Here is an 18611-nt window from a genome sequence, read left to right as displayed (position 1 = left end):
ATAAAGGTCCTAACAATAGAGGCTTTTTACAGTGTGAGTCCAATATTTTTTTTGCGTGTTTATATAAGTAAAACCCAATTTGAGCAACTGGAACATCAGTTCTGTACAGTGAAAGATAATTTGGCTGGAGCAGCCAATAAGATCATGTAAGATCCTCTAAAGAAAGACCAAAATATGTATATTCATTTCATTAATAAATGGATTGAATCCAAGCATAAAAGCGATGTCACTTTAATGGTTTCTCCAACTGGTAGCCACATTCCTTGTTAGCAAGAGATCCCATGTGGGAGCATTAAAATAAGACATCCCCACATAGGCTGGAAACGATGAAACATGACCTAGCAGCTTCAGCACGCATCAGAGGATGGAACTTGGTAATAAAATATTCAAATAAGCAATTCGGCCCTAAATGTTTCTGTACCTGCTGGGTGTCCAGATTTTGAAACTGGGATTTGAAGTTTTCTATATTTCTAAGTGCCAAGTTTCCACAAGTAAAAATGAAAACAAATGTCAAAACCAGATAATTATGACCCAGTTTGTAGCAGGAAACCTAACTGGAAAATTTAAGCCTATATTTTGGCTTAGTCCAGGAAAACCATCAAAATCTAGCGTCTCTTTGTGAATAAATCTTTGTGAAGTTGGCATGCCACAGGTAGGAGAGGGACCATGTGATACGGTAGGTTCTCATTTTTTGCTTCGGTAGACTCATTTTTTATTGAATAGCAAAGTAAATATTTAAGCAAAACTAGTGTAAACTGCTGGCAGGTATGCCATGCTAAGTAGCAGTCATTTACTTTTAAATAATTAAAAGTCAATATACAAGTATAGTATTCTTGTTGCAGTGCAGCATACGGTACCACCACTTTGCCTACGTGTCACGTCAGAGCCCGATTTACTAAGAAAACATTTAGCTCAGCTCATTTGAAACCAAAGGGGAAAAAAAGAAGTTTTTTTTAAAAAACCAGCCCTCTCTCTTGTGTATGATTGCAGGTAGTTTGGCTACACAGACCCCAGCTATTTCTGGGTAAGGTTGAATTTGCATTACTTGTGGGGCCGATAAGGAGAGCCCTGATTTCCTTTGCATTATGCATAATGGAAGTGTCAGGATGGCTCTGATGGCGTTTAATTAAATATTTGGCAGTGTTTAATTAATTAAATATTTAAACATTAAATACTAAATAGGATGTGATATCTGCTTAGTGGACATAATGTCTCAATAGCCATTAGTCATTAAATAGGACACAAATTGGCCCTAGAAGACTCCCCTTAGCTAAGCAAGGTCTTAAGTACATGCACTTTTGGATCTTCATTAATAAGTAATAGAGGCCAATTCAGACTATGTAGCAACACAGAAATCCCTATTAACGGAAATGTTAATGTCTCTGTTTGAGACCAAGCTCTCCAGCCCAGAGAGCAGATGAGATGCTCAAAGCGCAGGGGTGGGATGCAGCCCTTTTGGTAACGGATGGGGCAGCAGCTGGGGTGGGAAGGCAGCGACTGGAGGTTGTCCCACCACAGCCATGGGACACCCACCAGCAGCTTCACAGGGAAGGACAAGGGCACAGCACGTGAATGCCTGTGGTCTACCAGCCCCACGATGCTGATGTGGGACTATTTTGGGATAACTTCAGGGGATTTAAAATTGATTACATGGTTTAGCATTCACACACACTTATAGTCGCTGCAAGAGCCCCGCTCACCCGGGGAGCCTACAGCCGCCTCGGCATAAATGAGAATCAGGCTCTGCACACCCACCCTCTGCCAGATTCCCACAAGTGTTCACCACGGGCTGGTCCACCCAAACATTCCCACATGCCAGTGCTCCAGACGTGTGCTCTTCCCATAGCATCGCTAGAACAGCCTGCACGTTGAAAACGAAGGACGTGCGTAAGAGCTTGGGTGAAGCGAGGTCTATAAAAAAAGAGAGGGACTGATGCTTTAAAGATTTTTCCGTAAGACATTTTTAGCAGGGAAACAAAGTTTTACAGGCCCTTGTGGTTTTGAATTTGCAATTGCGTTATTCTCTATTCCCTAGAAGGCTATGAGTGGCAAATACATAGTACTTTTCATCTCAATAGTATTTTTTGTAAGATTTATCATTTTTACCATTAAATCCGAAAACCACACTTAAGTTCACATCCGCAGTTCCTTTCACTGCCGTGTTGCACGGCAGTGATTTCACAAACAGCACAGATGGCGCCCAAGGGACTCTGGCTCCCTGGGGAGGGTGAGTGGCCCTGGCACCCACTCTGCCCACAAATCCAGGGCTTTTCAGGGGGTGATAAGCTTGTTGTAATTTAAAGCAACTCTGAGATTGTTTTAAATGATACTAAAGTCAAATTTAAACCCAGCAAAGTGATCTCAAGGCTCCTTTTCTTTGGGGGTCTGCTGTAACATGCCACCAGAGGGACTTCTGGAGGGGCAGCCAGCAGGACCGATGGACGGGACTCAGCGTGCTCCTGCCCCGAGTTTCTCCCTGGCTTCAATGTTCATAGATCTTCTGCGCCTCCCAGGCTGCATACACGCCGATAATCAGATTGCACTTCTGCCTAGTAGTTTTTACTTGAAATATCATTGAGTTAGCTCTTGAGGGATTTGTGTCTGGTGACATATATATTGGTATTGAAGTCAGAGGTCAGCCATTGCAAAGATCTTCTTGATAGGATGATTATGGAAAAAGCCGAGCTGGTTAGAAGACCCTCTAACTAGATTTGGTCTTCTTCCTTCAGCCTGACATTAGCAACTCCTGGTTTCTCTCTCAGTTTTAGTGATCCAATCTTTCTTCTTCTGAATTTCTCCCTTGGGAGCTTTCTGCACAGACATTTTAATATATCACACTATTCTCTGCAGAAGTCATTTGCTCAATAAAGAGACTGGATTTTTTTTAATTGTAACATTAGCAGTGTTCAATAGCAGTCATGATGCCCACATCTACACCTGACACAGGCTGGGAAGGGCTAGTCCTGGATTAAAGCCATCTTTCACCTTCATGTGCTCCTCCTGGGGCAGCTGGGACCAGCTTTGGAGGGGACAATGTGGCTGCTGGGAGCAGTGCTCTGCAGGAGATGTTCCTCCACCGTTTTGCTCCATGCAAACTCCAGCTGCACTTTGTGTTTTTTAAGAAATTGCCAGTGGGATGGATGCTATAAAGCAAGCACCCTGTCAAATACTAAGCAGCACAGTCAGTTGCTGAATTACCAACTCACTGCCAAACACAGGGGTATTGTATTTTTCAGTTTTAATGCTTCTTGTTGCACAACACCATCAGAAGACACCATCTGCAGAACACAAAACAAATACCAGTGACCACACATCCTAATAATTCAGACAACCCGCTCAGCATCCCCTGCCCACAGCACCTTTGCAGGCGAAGTGAAGTGAGCGCGCCTGAGCTGCAGGCGGCTGCTGCTCCTGCACTTGCTGCTCTCCCAGTTATTTCTCCTGATAGCTTTGCATGCTTGTTGCGTGCTGTTAAAAGGCTTTTCATTTCCTGACAATTTATAAATATGTATTGGGCCTGAAGGATGAGGGTAAAGCAACTGCTGTTTCTTTTTTTAAAGAAAATTAAACATGACAAACTTAGTTATTCATGCAAACCATCCGCCTGTTATCTCTGATTATGCAGGATCCAAATGGTGAAGCTGAGTGAATGAGTGCATTCATCAAAGTAAACTGTCAGAGGCAGGAACACTGGTTTTAACCTACCCCTACCTATTCTCTTTTGTACTTACATTTCATCATCTTCAACAGGCAGTGCAGTTGCTTGGTACCAAGAGCACCTATTTCACTACTATCTCTCTATTTTAAGGGGATTAATTAGCCTCCAGAGAACAGAGAAGAAACCCGTCATGTAGCACTCTCATGCTTTAAAACATCACTTCATTGGGATATTTTAAGCTTGCAGGCCAGAACATATGGTATTTCAGGAACAGAAGCTGGAAGCACAGTGCACGTGTATTCCTTCACACACCCAGCACAGAAAGAGGTGCTATGTTTCATTAAGCCTCGGCATGCATGTGTATGTACGTCTGCGTGGGAGAAATGAGCAGAAGTAAACTTCACGCAGCGAAAAGGGACAGAATTATTTTCACCCATCCACCAACCTGCCCCACAGCAACAGTGAAAACCTGGGATACATAAACCTGAGAGAACAAGAAAGATCATATCATACTGTCTGAAATTTGTGGCAAGACGCCACACACAGTTCGCTTGTCTTGTTTTAGTGCAGAGGAGCTGCCTCAGACATCAGTTCTCATAGTCAGGAGCAGCTTTGATGTGCCTTCTGAGGAAGCTCCCTCTTACCTGGCCTGGGGAGGAGGTCCCCTCCCCGAGGTGGCAGTGGCCACCCCACCAGGGCTGCCCGACACAGCCCAGCCATGGGCACCAGAGATGGCTCTGTTCTCCCTGCAGCCACTGTGGGATTCTCAGGGCGGACTGGAGAGCAAGGATGACTTCTTGCAACTTGCGATGATCCCTTCCATGGTACAATATGATGGTTTAGCACCAGGAAAAAAGCCACAGCAGCCTCTTCATCGTGATTTACGCTCTGGTTGAGTCAGTGTGACAGCAGGACTACTTAACGCTACCCTCCGCCCCCACTGTTACAGAGTTATGACTTTAAACACCGAATATGAATCAAGAATTTCCTTTCCATTCAGTCCTCCTTCTGCCCTTCTTATCTGACTCATTTCCAGGCTACCCACTGACCTTCATGCTAATTGATCGTTACTAATAGATAAGGGTAATGCAGTTTTTGAACCGTACTTACTGTGTGCTCTGTACTTCTTGATTGGCACAGAATGCATTTTTTTTTGCCTGGACAAAGATCATCTGAAATTAAATCAGAGGCCAGTGGACAATACTTGGAGAACACCACTGCATGCTGGAGTGAGCTGCTGTGCTGCTACCTGCATTACCCGAAACACCTGGAAAAGCCCATTTCCATCAGAGGTGGGGATTTGCAAGAGGGTGGGTGAGCTCTTCTCTAACACCCCCACACAGCATGGCTGGTGTCACCAAGCCCCCTTACCACACCCATTAAGGTGCCTGGAGTCACTGCTTGGAGCATATGAACTTACTGGTCGCACTTCCCCGAGGGTTGGGGTGCTTTGCAGGTGTTTGCTCAGGAAGCCACACAGCAGCCTGTGCATTCACCAAGCTCAGGAACGTCTGCTTTTGGATACAGCGAACTGCAAGGAATTTCAGTGACTTGTCAGGAGTTAGCGGGAGAGCCCGAGGCACGGCTCAGAACACAGTAGCTGCCCGTAGCCTCCTCTGCAGCTACCAGATAATGCCAACCCTCTGTGATGCACTGAAGAACACATTTCATACACAAATGGATTATTACTGGAATCTTATAGATAAAGCTGTTCATCTTCTGAGGCCATTGGGAGTCTGAGTAGCTAATACGTATCACAGCAGAAAGATACATAAAGCACACAATACAGAGATACAGTGAGAAGCATGTATAGAAGTGTTGAAAGAGCAAGAAGAACTGGGGCAGAAAAGCAAATCTGCATGAGATTTGCATGTAGCTCATGCAGTTCAGCAGGGGCGCATCCAAGTTGACCAAATAAACCAGATCTTCAAGCACTTTCAGGAGAAGTTTTCAAAAGTATCAACATGAGCTAAAATCTTCAAACTCCAATTGTTCGGCCACCAGTTTTCTTAGAAACACAGTTAACAATACAGCAACAATCAGCCCTTATTATCAGCTTTGCACAGGCATGGCAGCAGTCACAGGTGGAAGTAGGTGCTGATGACTCAGGACGCTCAGCCCGCCTCACCCAGGTGTTTGTACATCTGCCCCTTTATCTGACCACAGTGACAAAAATAAGAGCAAAAATCCTGACGGCCGCATTCATACCCTGGTGATGAGCTCTGTAAGAACCCATTTCAGGCAGAATAGAAAATTAATGAGGGAATAAAAGAGGTTGAGTCACACATCTTACATCTCAAATATGCCTTGCACAAATCGGCCGTGATGAATTGTTATATGAAGTCTGAGTAAGGGTCCTCGCTGGTCAGAATACAGATAAAGCATGTGTGGCCTTCTCACATGTTGAACAGAGCTCGTTAAGTGAAAGATACTGTTTATCCTTTTTAATTCTGACCACATCATTCGGTCGTCATTGTATTTAGACCCTATTTTTCCCCAGACTGGCAGGTGATATGATTGCATTGGCCTGGATTCAATCACAGCTCGCACTCTGCTCGGCGATCCAGCAGCAGTGACCAGAGCTTTTGTGCCGGTGCAGCTGGGAGAGCCGAGCGCCTGCACAGAGATCCCGCCCCATCAAAACCATGCGGCCGGCATAAAAACAAAACCGGGCAACTTTCAGGCCATGAATATACATCTCATTCAGAGCAAAAAGGAGGCTCTCCAGCAGCAATGCCAAACACGCAGATTAATGACAATGCTTTGCTGTGAAAATGGCCTTGCTGAGTCCAAACACGTTCTCCGGAGATGCCAGATTTTGTAAGTTAGCAAAAATGTTGAGCTGTCTGTTTGCTTTAAACAATTATGTCAGCTCTGCAAGTAAAATATGTTCCCTTGCCTGACCTCCCCATGCTTCTAGGTAGGGCAGCATTCGGCTGTCTCTTGCTTTAACACAGACATCAGGGGACAGCTGGAGAGCTTCCTTGGGGAAAGCAGGGCACGGGCAGCGAGGGGAGAGGCGGAGGGACCAGAAATACCAATGGGCTCTTGCAGCAATGTGCTTTATCACCTTGCCCCAACTTACGTGCAAGCCCTGGTCAGGTGTGAGTTTAAGTCTTAGGTGCCAAGTGAAAACCCACCTGTTTTGAGAAGGCAAAGAAGGAAACAGAAGGTGTCTGGTGCCACACTTCATTAAAAACATAGCCCTAAAACCAGACAAGATGAAGGCGGCTGTTATCACTGCTCCCACCGCTCTCCCCAAAAGGGGAGTTGCTGCAGAAAGAGAGATTAAATGATTTATCCAAGGCCATTGTAGAAGTTTGTGACAGAACTGGGAATTGCAGAGGCTCCCCTGGGTGCCCGCCCAGTACATTAAGCACAAACTCAACCTCCTTCTCCCCAGCACCAGGTCAGAGGCCGGGTCGGGCATCCTCTGTGCTGGAGCAGCCTGTCAGTGCCTGGCACAGGGCTGCGAGCAGAAAAACGCTCGCTGTCAATAGCGAGGGCAGAGCAGCAATATTTATATCAGAGCTAATGGAGACAAACACCAATCGCTTTCTTATGATTTACACTGAAGATACCACAGCCAAGCTCAGACAGAGGAGCTGGTCCCTCTACCACCTTTCCAAAGGATGCTCAGCCATGCCCAGAAATACCAGCACCACGTACCGATGGGTCTGAGCTGGAGCCACCGTGCCAGCAAGTTTTCTCATGCAAACAAGTGCTCACTTGAATTTTGCCCCCATTCAGTAAAATGAATCACACAGCTGTAGCTTACCTTAGGGCTGATATTTGATGTGTGACCACAGGAGGCTCCCAGCCTGGAAGAAACACCAGAGCACTGCTCAGACAAACTGGGCTTTGGCAAAGGCCTGGAGTGAACTGCAGTGGAAGTAAAACTAGAGGACAACCTAATGCTGGGGCCAGCATGTACACATATCCCAAATATTTTGTTGCTTTTATCTCCAGAGCCCATCTAGGCGGCCTTCTGGCATGTGGAAGATCAGGTTTGGGAAAGCCAGAAAGGTACTGGAGGTTATGCTGAAACAGTTGATTACAGCACAAGTCAATTTAAAACAAATAGGGGGGGGGGGAAAAGAAAAGGGTATCTTCACTTTTGCTGCTGTGTTGGAGAAACAGAGATGTCCCATTTGGGAATCCCCTTCAGGTCTTTGCTGCTCAGAGCTGCCTGTCCTGTAACAGGAACCTCCTGCACTTTTCAACCACCAACCCATGGAATTAGCTTCTCAGGATGCAACTGCATGTAAAGCCAATTGCTATCTTGGCTCAAAACAGTGAAAAATGTGCATATAAGAATACACAGTGGTTATAGAAGGTATTTCCCACATTAGAATCATGTGAAGAGAGAACGTAACTGTGTAACAAATACAAAAGCTGTGACACTTTTGTCTCTGAAGTTTCCACTTTTAAGCTAGCAGTGAGTGAAACTACAACACAGCTTACTCTTTCCAATATTCAGATACAGTTTAGCATCAAAAAATCTTTCAGAGTGATCGCAGTCCAGCAGAATACATCTAATTCCCTCTAAAATGATTTGGAGCTTCACTGGGTAGAAAATTGCTATTTCTGCTCCAATGCCAGAGAATTCCATTTTTAATTATAGAAATTTCTGTTATGCACAATTATAATATTCTTTCATATTCTTTCTCACTCTCAGTTCAACCATACTATTAGCTTTTTAAACCACTGCGATGCATCGAGCAGACACAGGTCACTCCTGCTGCAGAGGAATGCAGACATTCACGCCTCTTGAATCAACTCAGACTAAGACAGGATGAAGCTTTTTTTTATTTTCAAGGTCCAAGGACAAGTTATCCTAACAATCAATTGATTTTGGCAGTGACCTGTTTGGATACATCCTTCATTCAGATGAAATTAGAACAGAAAAATGTTAAATGCCTTCTTCACAGCACAGGTGTATGGACTGATAATGCCTTATGGAGATGCCACAAGCTAAGGACTAAATACAGTGAGCAGACCGAGAAAAGCCACATGAGAATCCATAGCAGAAGTTGGTGAAAAATTACAACACTTTGCTACTGTGCTTGCAGGATCAGGAAATAAAAGAATAAATTCTCAAGTCCCAAACTGATAAACACAAAATTATCTTTACACAATAATTAATCATCCTGTAGAATTAATCAGCTGAACCAAAAAGTCAACCAGTTCCCGAGGAAGACAGCTATTCAAGGGTGACAGTTTGAGATTCGCAGCTCAAATCTGTCCCGCTCGGGTGAAATAAGAGATTCCAAACACACAGGAGTCGGTGCAGACCCACATCCTGAGGATTAGTGTTTGTAAAGATACAAAGATGATAAATCAGTTGCTTTAATCCATGGCTGCGATTGTCTCCTTAAGTTTAGTACCTGCTTTTTCAGTTCCGACTGGAATTTAGTACCTTTGCTGATCGGAATCGATAACTTTAATTGGTAGTTTAGAGCTAGGTGCAAGGTGCATTGACACTAATGAAAATAAGTTGCTTAATTCCCTGGCCCTGCAGGAGAATGTGCCATGGAAGATGATGGGAAAGCAGAGGAAAGCCACAGCTCTCTGGTCTCCCCTCCTTGGGGCACAGAGTGATGGGACAGGATGGGATGGGGGCTGATGTGGACAGGCAGCAGGAGGTGGTGCAGGCAGCTGCCTGTGTGTGCCCAGAAGCCCAGGCAGCAGCTGCATCATGGTGTGAGCAAACAGAAGGGCATAGACAAGTTACTTACATACAAAGGCAGGGGAGAGCCCTGTCGCTGCCTGGTGCCCATGGCAAGCACAGGAGGACCCAAGAGAGCTGAGCTTACAGCACCACATGGCCCAGCCAGGCTGCTCTGTAGCATCAGAGCTTTAACGGTACCAAGCAGTGCTCTCACCCCTTGAGGAGCAATCTTTTCTTTGTTACTGATCAAACCCAAACTAACAGCAGCCTCTGCTCACCGGGTTGAAGAGGCCATAGGGATCAAAACCCCCAGTATCTTCCAATTAAGCTCTTTTGGTAGGGATCAAAATTAAAACACTGTCACATTTGAAGCCCTCACTCACCAGCAGCTAAAGGGTCCAGGCTGGTTCTGTTTCCTTTGAAGCATGCCTGCCGGCTGGAGATTTCTATATTGCTTACTTGCAATTACATCTCTTTTCAACTTCTTTCCCTTTTTTTTTTTTTTTTTTTTTTTTTAATTTAAAGAGATCGAGAGGAATTAAGAAACCCTCATCAATCAGATTTATCAAATAAAACTGTAGAGGTAGGGCCAGCTGCAGCTACACATGTCAAACTCAGCTGCAGATACGAAAGCAAAGGCTGTAATTCACAGTTAGGGTGCTCAGCTTTTTGAGGGTTGAGCAGAGAAGCTAATCGTGTTTCTGTATTCCTAAACCTACAGAGATGCCTGACTCTGAGCTGGGTGAGAGCACCCTGGGGTTGATCCCTGCGTCAGATCTCTGCAACCTGTGAAAGGGGGAATCTGCGCTGCACTCATTGCCTGGGTGTGCTCCTTGGCATATGGCTGTGATGTCCCCATTCTTGGGGCTCCTGAAGGACTCAAGAGTCATTTGGTTTCTTTCCTTGTTCTTGGACAACACGCGTCTGAGCAGCATGGATGCATCATTTATCTAAGAAGGGATGCACAGGTTACTCTGGTCGTAAGAGCTCAAATGAAATAAGAGAATAATGGCAAAAATTCCCATTGATTTACATGGGGCGATATTTTGTCAGCCTTATCAAGTTGTGCCTCACTGAGGTCTACAGTTGTCAAATGCTATTAGCTGAGTCACAATGCAGCCAAAAAATTCAAAAGCCAGTAACATTCCCAGATGCTCACAGATCGTTGGGCACAGATGAGAGGTACCTTGAGTGGAGCAGAAGCTGAAAATGATGAGGAATAGATATCATGGGAATGGACAAAGTCAGAGGTGGAGCAGTCTTCACTCTCCTGCCTAGAATTACTGCTGTTACTACGTAACCCCTGAAGCACTGCAGCTGTGAGACACAAGCAATGCCTATGATTCTCCTGCAGGTCCTGCTGGCTGCAAAGTCCCTGATCATGACCCTTCTTCTGCTATGTTACAGTGTCAGGGGAGCACTCAGGAATCACAGGTATGCTCTCTTCTCACTCTGGTTTGCCACACTGCTGCCCCAAAGGCCATCTCCATGCAAAGAACCCAGCAATTGCTGACACTTGCAAATAACAATCCTCTTCCTCTTAAAAAAAACAGGAAATTCAAGCACAAAGACATGTTTTTGTGCATAATGAGACACACTCAGGAACACAAAAGTATAGAGGTGCTTCATGATTTTCATCGTAAATATTTTAACAAAAAAGTTGTAAAAACTAAGAAGAGAAGGGATAAGGGGCTTTCCCACCCCACCTGATGCTGTGCACTCACAAGCCTCTGCCCTGGCCTCTCCTGCACCCAAGTGTCCCTGGAGCCGCTCTCTGACATGACACGTCACAGCCTGCCTTCAGACATGTTACAGTGTTGAATGGCACCTTGTGCAGAAAGATAAGAGCATGACATCCATTTTCTCTTCAGACCACCCCAGCAGCTTTGTCCTGCAGTGTGGCTGTGCTGTGGGGTGGCTCCCAGAGCCCTCCCGCACCCAAAATGCACCTCCCCACTCCCCCCAGGCCATTGATGCTCACCTGTCATGGATACCCCAGGTCAGCTGGTGGTGGAGCACACCTGCCTACACCCCTTGAACATCCTCGCTCCTTTATTTCTGTGCAGTTGAACACAAAGCTGCTAATGCTGAAAAATACCAGCTGGCTGTGCTGAAACCAAAGCCTGTTGGTTTTCCCACCATCCAGCAGAAAGCGGCAGCAGGGGTAGAAACCACCTTTGACCACTGCTGGCCATATCCCTTCTACCAGGGGCACAGGATCCCGTAGCCACTCACCCAGGTTCCCAGCAAAGTTGCTTTCTGCAAAGGCAGACGCTTCAGCAACAAACAGCTTCCTTAGCAGAGGTTTCCAGACTGCATCTCCCATGGTAAAGCTTTTCAGTCATCGCTCGCTTATGAAATCAAGCTGGTTTCTTAGGCTGCTGCCAGACCCTCGTGTCCTCCAACAGACTCCATCTGCTGGTTTTTCAGATAAGCAACTCCTGCAAGGACAAAATAGACCGAGTTAGATAATATATACTTCATCTTTTGTTTCTCTCAGCAAAACCATGCAGTTTTGGATATGTTTTGTAAATTCAGATTTATGATTATTATTTTTCATACTATGGCTATCACAGTGACCATAGAGAATTTATTGAGGTAATAATGTATTTAAATAACCAATTTTCAAAAAATGGAACCATTGCAATGGATTAACATTCAAACCATTAATATTCAAACGTATTAAGTCACTTAAAGGATTTTTTTGTGTGTAGGCACATTTTGGGGTATATTCTCTTCATAACACATGAAGAGAAGATATGCTTTACTGTTGACATTTAGCACATTTTCTTTATTGCTTTTCATTTCATCATGAGTAAAAGTGTTATTTGTCCACCCAGCCTTCCCCAGGACGAATGCCATCATTTCTGTTTGCAGAGGCAACCAAAAATTAAAGGAGATATTTTAGATGTCAACATTAAATGTCAAAAACCAATTTGAAGTAATTACTAATACCCTGGCACGTATGCATTTTATTCAGAAAATTCCTGTTAAAAATATTCATCGGGGGATATTCAAATTTATTATGTAGAACAACAAAGCGTTAACGTGCTAGCTTCTATTTAATGCTTTAGTTCATAGCAACAAAGATACCAATGGGAAATCATTAAACAAATATGCAATTTTTGCAGCATAATATGTCTATGTTTGGTATCACTTGAAAAAACTCACCGAGCTCAAACCGACAGAAAAAGTGCAGTGATCAGGCAAAGTACAGCAACATTATGAATGTTAACAGATTTCAGAAAGTGATTTTATGTTAATTCAAATGTTAATGCTGTCCGAGGCTGCTGAAAGGAGCGCGGGGCTGCGGGAGGAGATAGACGTTGCCGGCAGGGGAAGGCACAGGGAACACAAAGGGCTGCCTCTCGGTGTGGCTGGGGGAGTTTTATTAATTATATTTCCTTTAGAGCCCTAACAATAACATGTCAGTAATCTACACATTCTGTACTTAATTGACGTTAATGATTTGGCCGGGTCCCGGTCGTCGCCGGCGAGCCTCCCCACGCCGTGAGAATCCCGGCCATCTTGCGTTCCTCCAGCCCGGCCGCGCAGCCCCAATTAAGTCAATGAGTGTGGGGCCACTGAGCGGCTCCCGCCATCGCCCTTCTCCCAGCCAGGTCCCACCCGCACATCTTCCAACCCGCTCCCACATTCCTGAAGGAGCACACGGCCGCCAGCGCAGCCCTGCACAAAGGGACACATTCATGCTCCCCACACCCCAAAGACGAGGGTCTGGGACGTACAGCTACCCTAGCAGGGTGGGCAGAGGTGGAAGAGGTTCCTCCAGTTTCCTTCTGACACTAACAGCTGGCAGAGAGTCAGGGAATTCTCTCATGCTCGTGAGCAACAGGTCCCAAAATGCACACAGCCACCCCAAAGCCACTGTCCCACATGCCTGCAGCTGCCCTCGTGGTGGTGACCCATCTGCAGGCACTCCAAGTCATGTATGCAAGTATCAGCAGTGAAGCCATGCCTCTCAAAACTATACCCCCCATGTTGCTCCGGTACCTCCACCCTTGGTACCACTCACATGCCAGCCAGCAACGTGTCCTCAGCTCCCACGATTTACCTTCTCGAGCCGAACCTTTCCATTCCGTCAGTCCCAGGAAGGGGGACTCCGCAGGCTGCTGGGGGGCAAAGTCCCCCTGGAAGCAGGAGGATCCAAACCTGCTGAACTGCCAGCACACCCCAGCCCTGTTGCCACAGGCAGGCAGATCTCAGAAACCACAGGAGAAACTTGTAGTCTGACCATGGTTCCAGACCATATGCAAGTTACAACAAGGACAAAACCAGCTTCTTCTGGGCAGATGCACGATGGCTTCTTGGTGCATTCAGCCAACGCATTTCTTGCATTGTCCCAGCATGACAGTATGTAAAGAAGTCAATCAAACTTCTCCATAAGTATCAGACTAACAGACCTGCTCTTGTACATGGCGTTTCCTCCCTCTTTGAACCTACTCGTAGCCTCTACTGAGCCCCCTTCAATGCCAGATGTACATCACAGCTGCCAGTGCTACACTCCCTCATCCCTTCCTCCCCTCTTCCCTCTTCCTTCCCACCTTTCATCCTGCCAGCACAGAAGCCCCAGCTGTCACTTGTCCAGGGGTCTGGCCAAGCAGAGAGCGTGGCCTCTCAGCTTGTGTCTCTTCTTCACACGGAGGACCAGCAGCCTGTCTGACTCCTGTTTCTTCTTACTTACATTAGCAGAAGTCAGATCTTCTTGAAGCCGTCTAATGGAGAAAGCCAACAGACAGGGAAGCAGGGAAACAAAACAAAACACCCATGAGTCCAATTTTGATAGGAAATCAGGCTAAAAAAGAAAAATTCAGCACACTGTCACTGCAAGCAAATAGTATCCTCTATTAGGAGGTTTCAGGACCAGCCAACCCACAGGAGCATCTCTTCCACTCCCAGCAGAACAGGGTGGCCCAGGCAGCAAAACATTCAACAAATTGTTCTGTTGCCACTTCTCAGGGGAAAGCATTTGCTTAAAAGCAGTCAGATGAATTTGGAGTGATCTATAGGGCACTTTGTTATGTTAATGACTGTTACCAACTGTCTCTTCTTTATATTAAAGTGTTGACTCATTATCAGTTGGGGCAAGACAAGACAGCTTGCTTGTGCCTTGCAGTCCTTTTGCACTCACCCAAACTACTCATGTGAAGACACTTTAATATGAAGAGACACTGTCTGTGGCAATTATTAATCTCCTGACTGAAGCCCAGAATACTAATAAAATTGCACATGATCAGCTAACCTTTCCTCAGCACATTCTTCATTCTGCAAGATTTTGGCCTAAATTAAAACATTTTTCTTTGCTTTCACAAGCCTGTGGCTGACAACCAGACTTCCCACACCAAGATGAAAAAAGTTTTTCACTTGCATTCTGCTGTGCCCAAATAACATCATCATCATTCTGGCACAGGTAAGAGTGGATGTCGCCTGTGAGCCCAGAAACATCAGCTTTATGAACATCAGAAAGCAACGTTCTGCAGATTTGGCTGAGGTGAGAAAGCAACTCTTTTATTCTCAGACCAACCTTAAACCAAAGTGTAACCACCAAACCACTGTGAGCTGTACAGTCCAAATATTATATTGACATCTGGAAAGTACTTAGAAGATGAATATTGGGGTGAAAAAAATCCATACCTATTGTCTTTCAACGCATCTTATGGTCAATAATTCTTAACATATAGAAAAACTGGGCTGAGGTGCTCAGCTGCAGAGGTTAGTATATTGATAGAGTACTCCCCTTGAAGTAAAAAAACCCAAACACCTTACTCAGAATTATAAAATAAAGCACCATATTACTCTTTTCTGTCCGATGTTGTTACTCTGGGCTTCAATCCAAGAATGCTCAAACCATTCATCCCAGTTACACGCAGGGCACGCAATGGGTAAGTTCATGTAACTGGAGTCTGAACACGATAACCTGGCAAATCACAGCTGTCCCTCCTTCTCCTTTTGCATCGGGGGGCAGGGAGGAGCAGAAACCAAAGCCTTTCCTACACAGCTTTATCACATTTTCACATACTTTGCAGTGAACGCTTTATTTGCAGCCAAGCCACTTATTTTTAGTTCTATGTGAGGCCTCTTCCATCTGTATTTAAGATAAAAAGCAACAATCCTAGCTCCAGGGTGCAGCAGTGTGTGCTGCCTGCTCCCGCCACCCAGCAGCTGTCTCACCCTCTTGGCTTTCGTGGATTTCGCATTTCCTTCTGAAAGCTCACACCTGTACACACGCTACTTTCGACCCTTGACCCTATTGAAAACAAAAGAATCTACCTCCAATGGAAGACAATATAACATACCAATATATGCTTTTAGCACCAGGAAATCACGTCTGCGGCGTGGCCTTTAGCTGTATGATTTTCCAGAAAATATTTAGGCTTGTTGCTTTGTCAGGAAAATAGTTTAGCTCATGATTAATCCCAGTATCATTTCCATTTCATAGAATTTTACTGTATATAATCCCAAACATTGGATCTTTTAATTTTGCCTTGCTGATTTCGTCATACTGATTCCTACCACGGGCATCATGCGTGGAGCTGAACCACCAATTTACATGTCAGGTTCAAGCAGGAGATCTCTCCAGAGAGTCTATGAGAGCCCAGGTCAAGGTGACCTCAGCCTTGCCAGCAAGGAGAAGCTGTGCTTAATCCCCAACAAATCCAAGACTAGACAAAGTCAGAGTTAACCTGTATTATTTCACAGTGTGTGCATCTGCCTTTTATGGGAGTAGAGGGTTGTGTGGTAGGAACATTTGGAAGATGTGGGTATGAGTAACTTAATGCTTTAAATACATTTTGTTAAACACCTAGAAGCAGCATGTTCCCCAAACAGGAGGGGATTTATACCAACAAACAAGGTAAAGCAGGTCCATCCAATGTCAACCTGTGCACAACCAGTTCCCCTACTGCACTGCATATTGCCCCCCTGACAGTTTCCTAACAGACTTTTACTAACCTTGCAGTGCCCAGACTGGGTGTTGGTCCCATCAAAACGCAGAGGAAAGCCAGTTGTAGCCTTTAACATTCCCAAGCTAAAGTTCAGGTGCCCCGATGCCTCCCTGCCAAGAGGCAATGCTGTAATAAACCTTGTCCACTTGCACCATGGTCTGATTTCACAGCCTACTTGAAGAGCATTTGAGCCAGCCGCCTTGAACTCAGGCTGCTGCTGTGAGACAAGCCAGCCACGCTGCACCTGAAGGAAACACACCAGGAACTGAGAGAAATTTGAGCCAGGGCAAGAGAGCTTGCAGAGCCTGCAGCTCCAATGGGATGCCTGGCTGAGTACCTCTGCAAGCACTCTGCTGAACTCACACCAGCTGCTTAACTCCACCTTGCACAAGCAGGGGTGTAATAAAAGCCCTCCTGTTGTAATTCCTGAGAACCAAGAGGAGATGCTGACATGACACCTAGAAACTGATAGATAGCCACAGGCAAATCATCCTACCACTTCATCGGAGACAAGCTACGCAGAACTATTTCTGCGAACTCTTGTGAGATAACTACAGCATTTTCGACAGCATCTGGCAGACTCATGATGCAGTTTTGTATCTTCATCCTTTCTGCTCACCAGCACTCCTTCCCAACCCCAGCTCACAACTGCAGCCTCAGCTTGCTCATTTGGGGGCTATTTCCTTCAATACTGTCACAGGTACCACCAACTTTCAATTTTGTAGCAGCACTAATACAAAATTAGCAATTGATTCATTTCTCTTGTTCGAAGTTTCTCCAGTGTCCCCAGCTTTCAGGCCAAGGTGAGGTTTTGATACATAGTTATGACAAACCTTTCAGGAGAAGGAAGATAATCACATGCCACCTGGGTTACTGCAGAATTCAATTTACTTTGCAGCATGCTTTATGCTGGTCTGTAGCTATTAAAGGGAGAGAGTTTCCAGCTGAGTGTGCAGCAACGCACAGCTAAATTACTTTCTCAGGGTTCCTCGGGCCTCCAAGCCCCCGCACTCCTGCACCAGAAGCAGCAGCCTCAGACGTTGCCCTGGGGCCATCTTCCCCTGGAGCCCCCTCCCCACCGCACAGGGTAATGTGGCTTAAAGTCAGACACAGCAGGCAGGGACACATTATTTGATGTTAGCTCATCTTGGTGGCACAAACTTCAGCCCACTTGTAAACACACTAAACCTTTTTCTCTTTCCTAGCCAGGCAGAACTGCCCACTTGCTTCTCCCCAGTTGCCATAAATTTGCCTCCAGGTTGGTCCAGGGTGTTGTTTTTTATTGTTTGCTTGGTTTGTTCCTCCAATGGAGGCAACTATCTTCCTTAAAATTAGCTGCATTATTCCTCCCTAAAATGGTTTTCAGCCTGTGGCAACCAGTGCATAATTTTTGCAAGCTATCCTAGAAAGACGGCATACTCAGGCACAAGGATCCAGATGTGTTGCAGGACAACCAGAAGCAAATATTCTTAAAGCATAAGATAAAGATGAAAAAGAAAATAGCTTTTAAGATAAGCCACCGCTGCTGGCAAGGAGCACATCCCTGGCATGTGCTTGCATTCCTACCTGGGCAGTTGTGATCTCCACGCTTTGACCAGGCTGCTTCCCAGGGAAATAAAGCAGGCTGACCTTTCAGGAGATGGGGAAAAAGTTATAAAAGTTATAAAATTAGCAGGATTACCATCTGAAGCAGAGATCCAATTTAGAAAGAGGCCTGTTTTCTGAAGTTTCATTCATAGACACATATCTCTCAGATACAGGTTTCCCACACAGCCCAAACAACACAGAGAACACCTGCATTCACTCCTAGGTATCAACCAAAACCACATATTTAGCTTAAACTAAAAGTTAAGAGTTCATCAGATTAATGCTATTACAAATCATTTCTTGAACGAATGTAATGGGGGTTACAATTGTAATTAGCCTTTTATAAAGAAGATACATTATTTCAAACTTTTTTTTAGAAGAAGATGAAATACATACTAAGCACTGAGAAGTGCGAAAGGAATAGTACCAAAGCTTGGCTGGTCATTTCAGAATTAAGCCTAGAGGGTTATTGTCCAACCTCCCGCCCCCCATTTGGTGTTCTAAATCTAAGAACAAATAATCAAATGTGTCTTAGCAATTCCTTCAGCATTACAAACTTCTTCAATAATAAGCAAATATAACATTCCAGTTTTCTGAGAAACTAAAACCTCTCTGAACTGGCACCAAGCTTGTTCAGCTAACATTTACACTTGTTTTGTTAGCACAGAACTTAAAACCATTCATTGCAAATAGAAAATAAAAGCCAGCAGCACAAAAAAAAAATTGCTTACCA

General features: G+C 45.1%; 1 long non-coding RNA gene across 1 annotated transcript; it reads right to left on the bottom strand.

The window, feature by feature from the left end:
* Positions 1-234: 234 nt before the first annotated feature.
* On the bottom strand, positions 235-12583 carry LOC139829033 (uncharacterized). Its single transcript, XR_011741237.1, has 3 exons — positions 12501-12583; positions 11565-11770; positions 235-7479 (listed from the first exon to the last, which is right to left on the bottom strand). It is a non-coding gene; the product is annotated as an uncharacterized lncRNA (long non-coding RNA).
* Positions 12584-18611: the final 6028 nt, after the last annotated feature.

The sequence above is a fragment of the Patagioenas fasciata genome, chromosome 13 (genome assembly GCF_037038585.1).
Source record: "Patagioenas fasciata isolate bPatFas1 chromosome 13, bPatFas1.hap1, whole genome shotgun sequence".
Taxonomy (NCBI): Eukaryota; Metazoa; Chordata; class Aves; order Columbiformes; family Columbidae; genus Patagioenas; species Patagioenas fasciata.
This window is presented reverse-complemented; position numbering and strand designations above follow the sequence as displayed.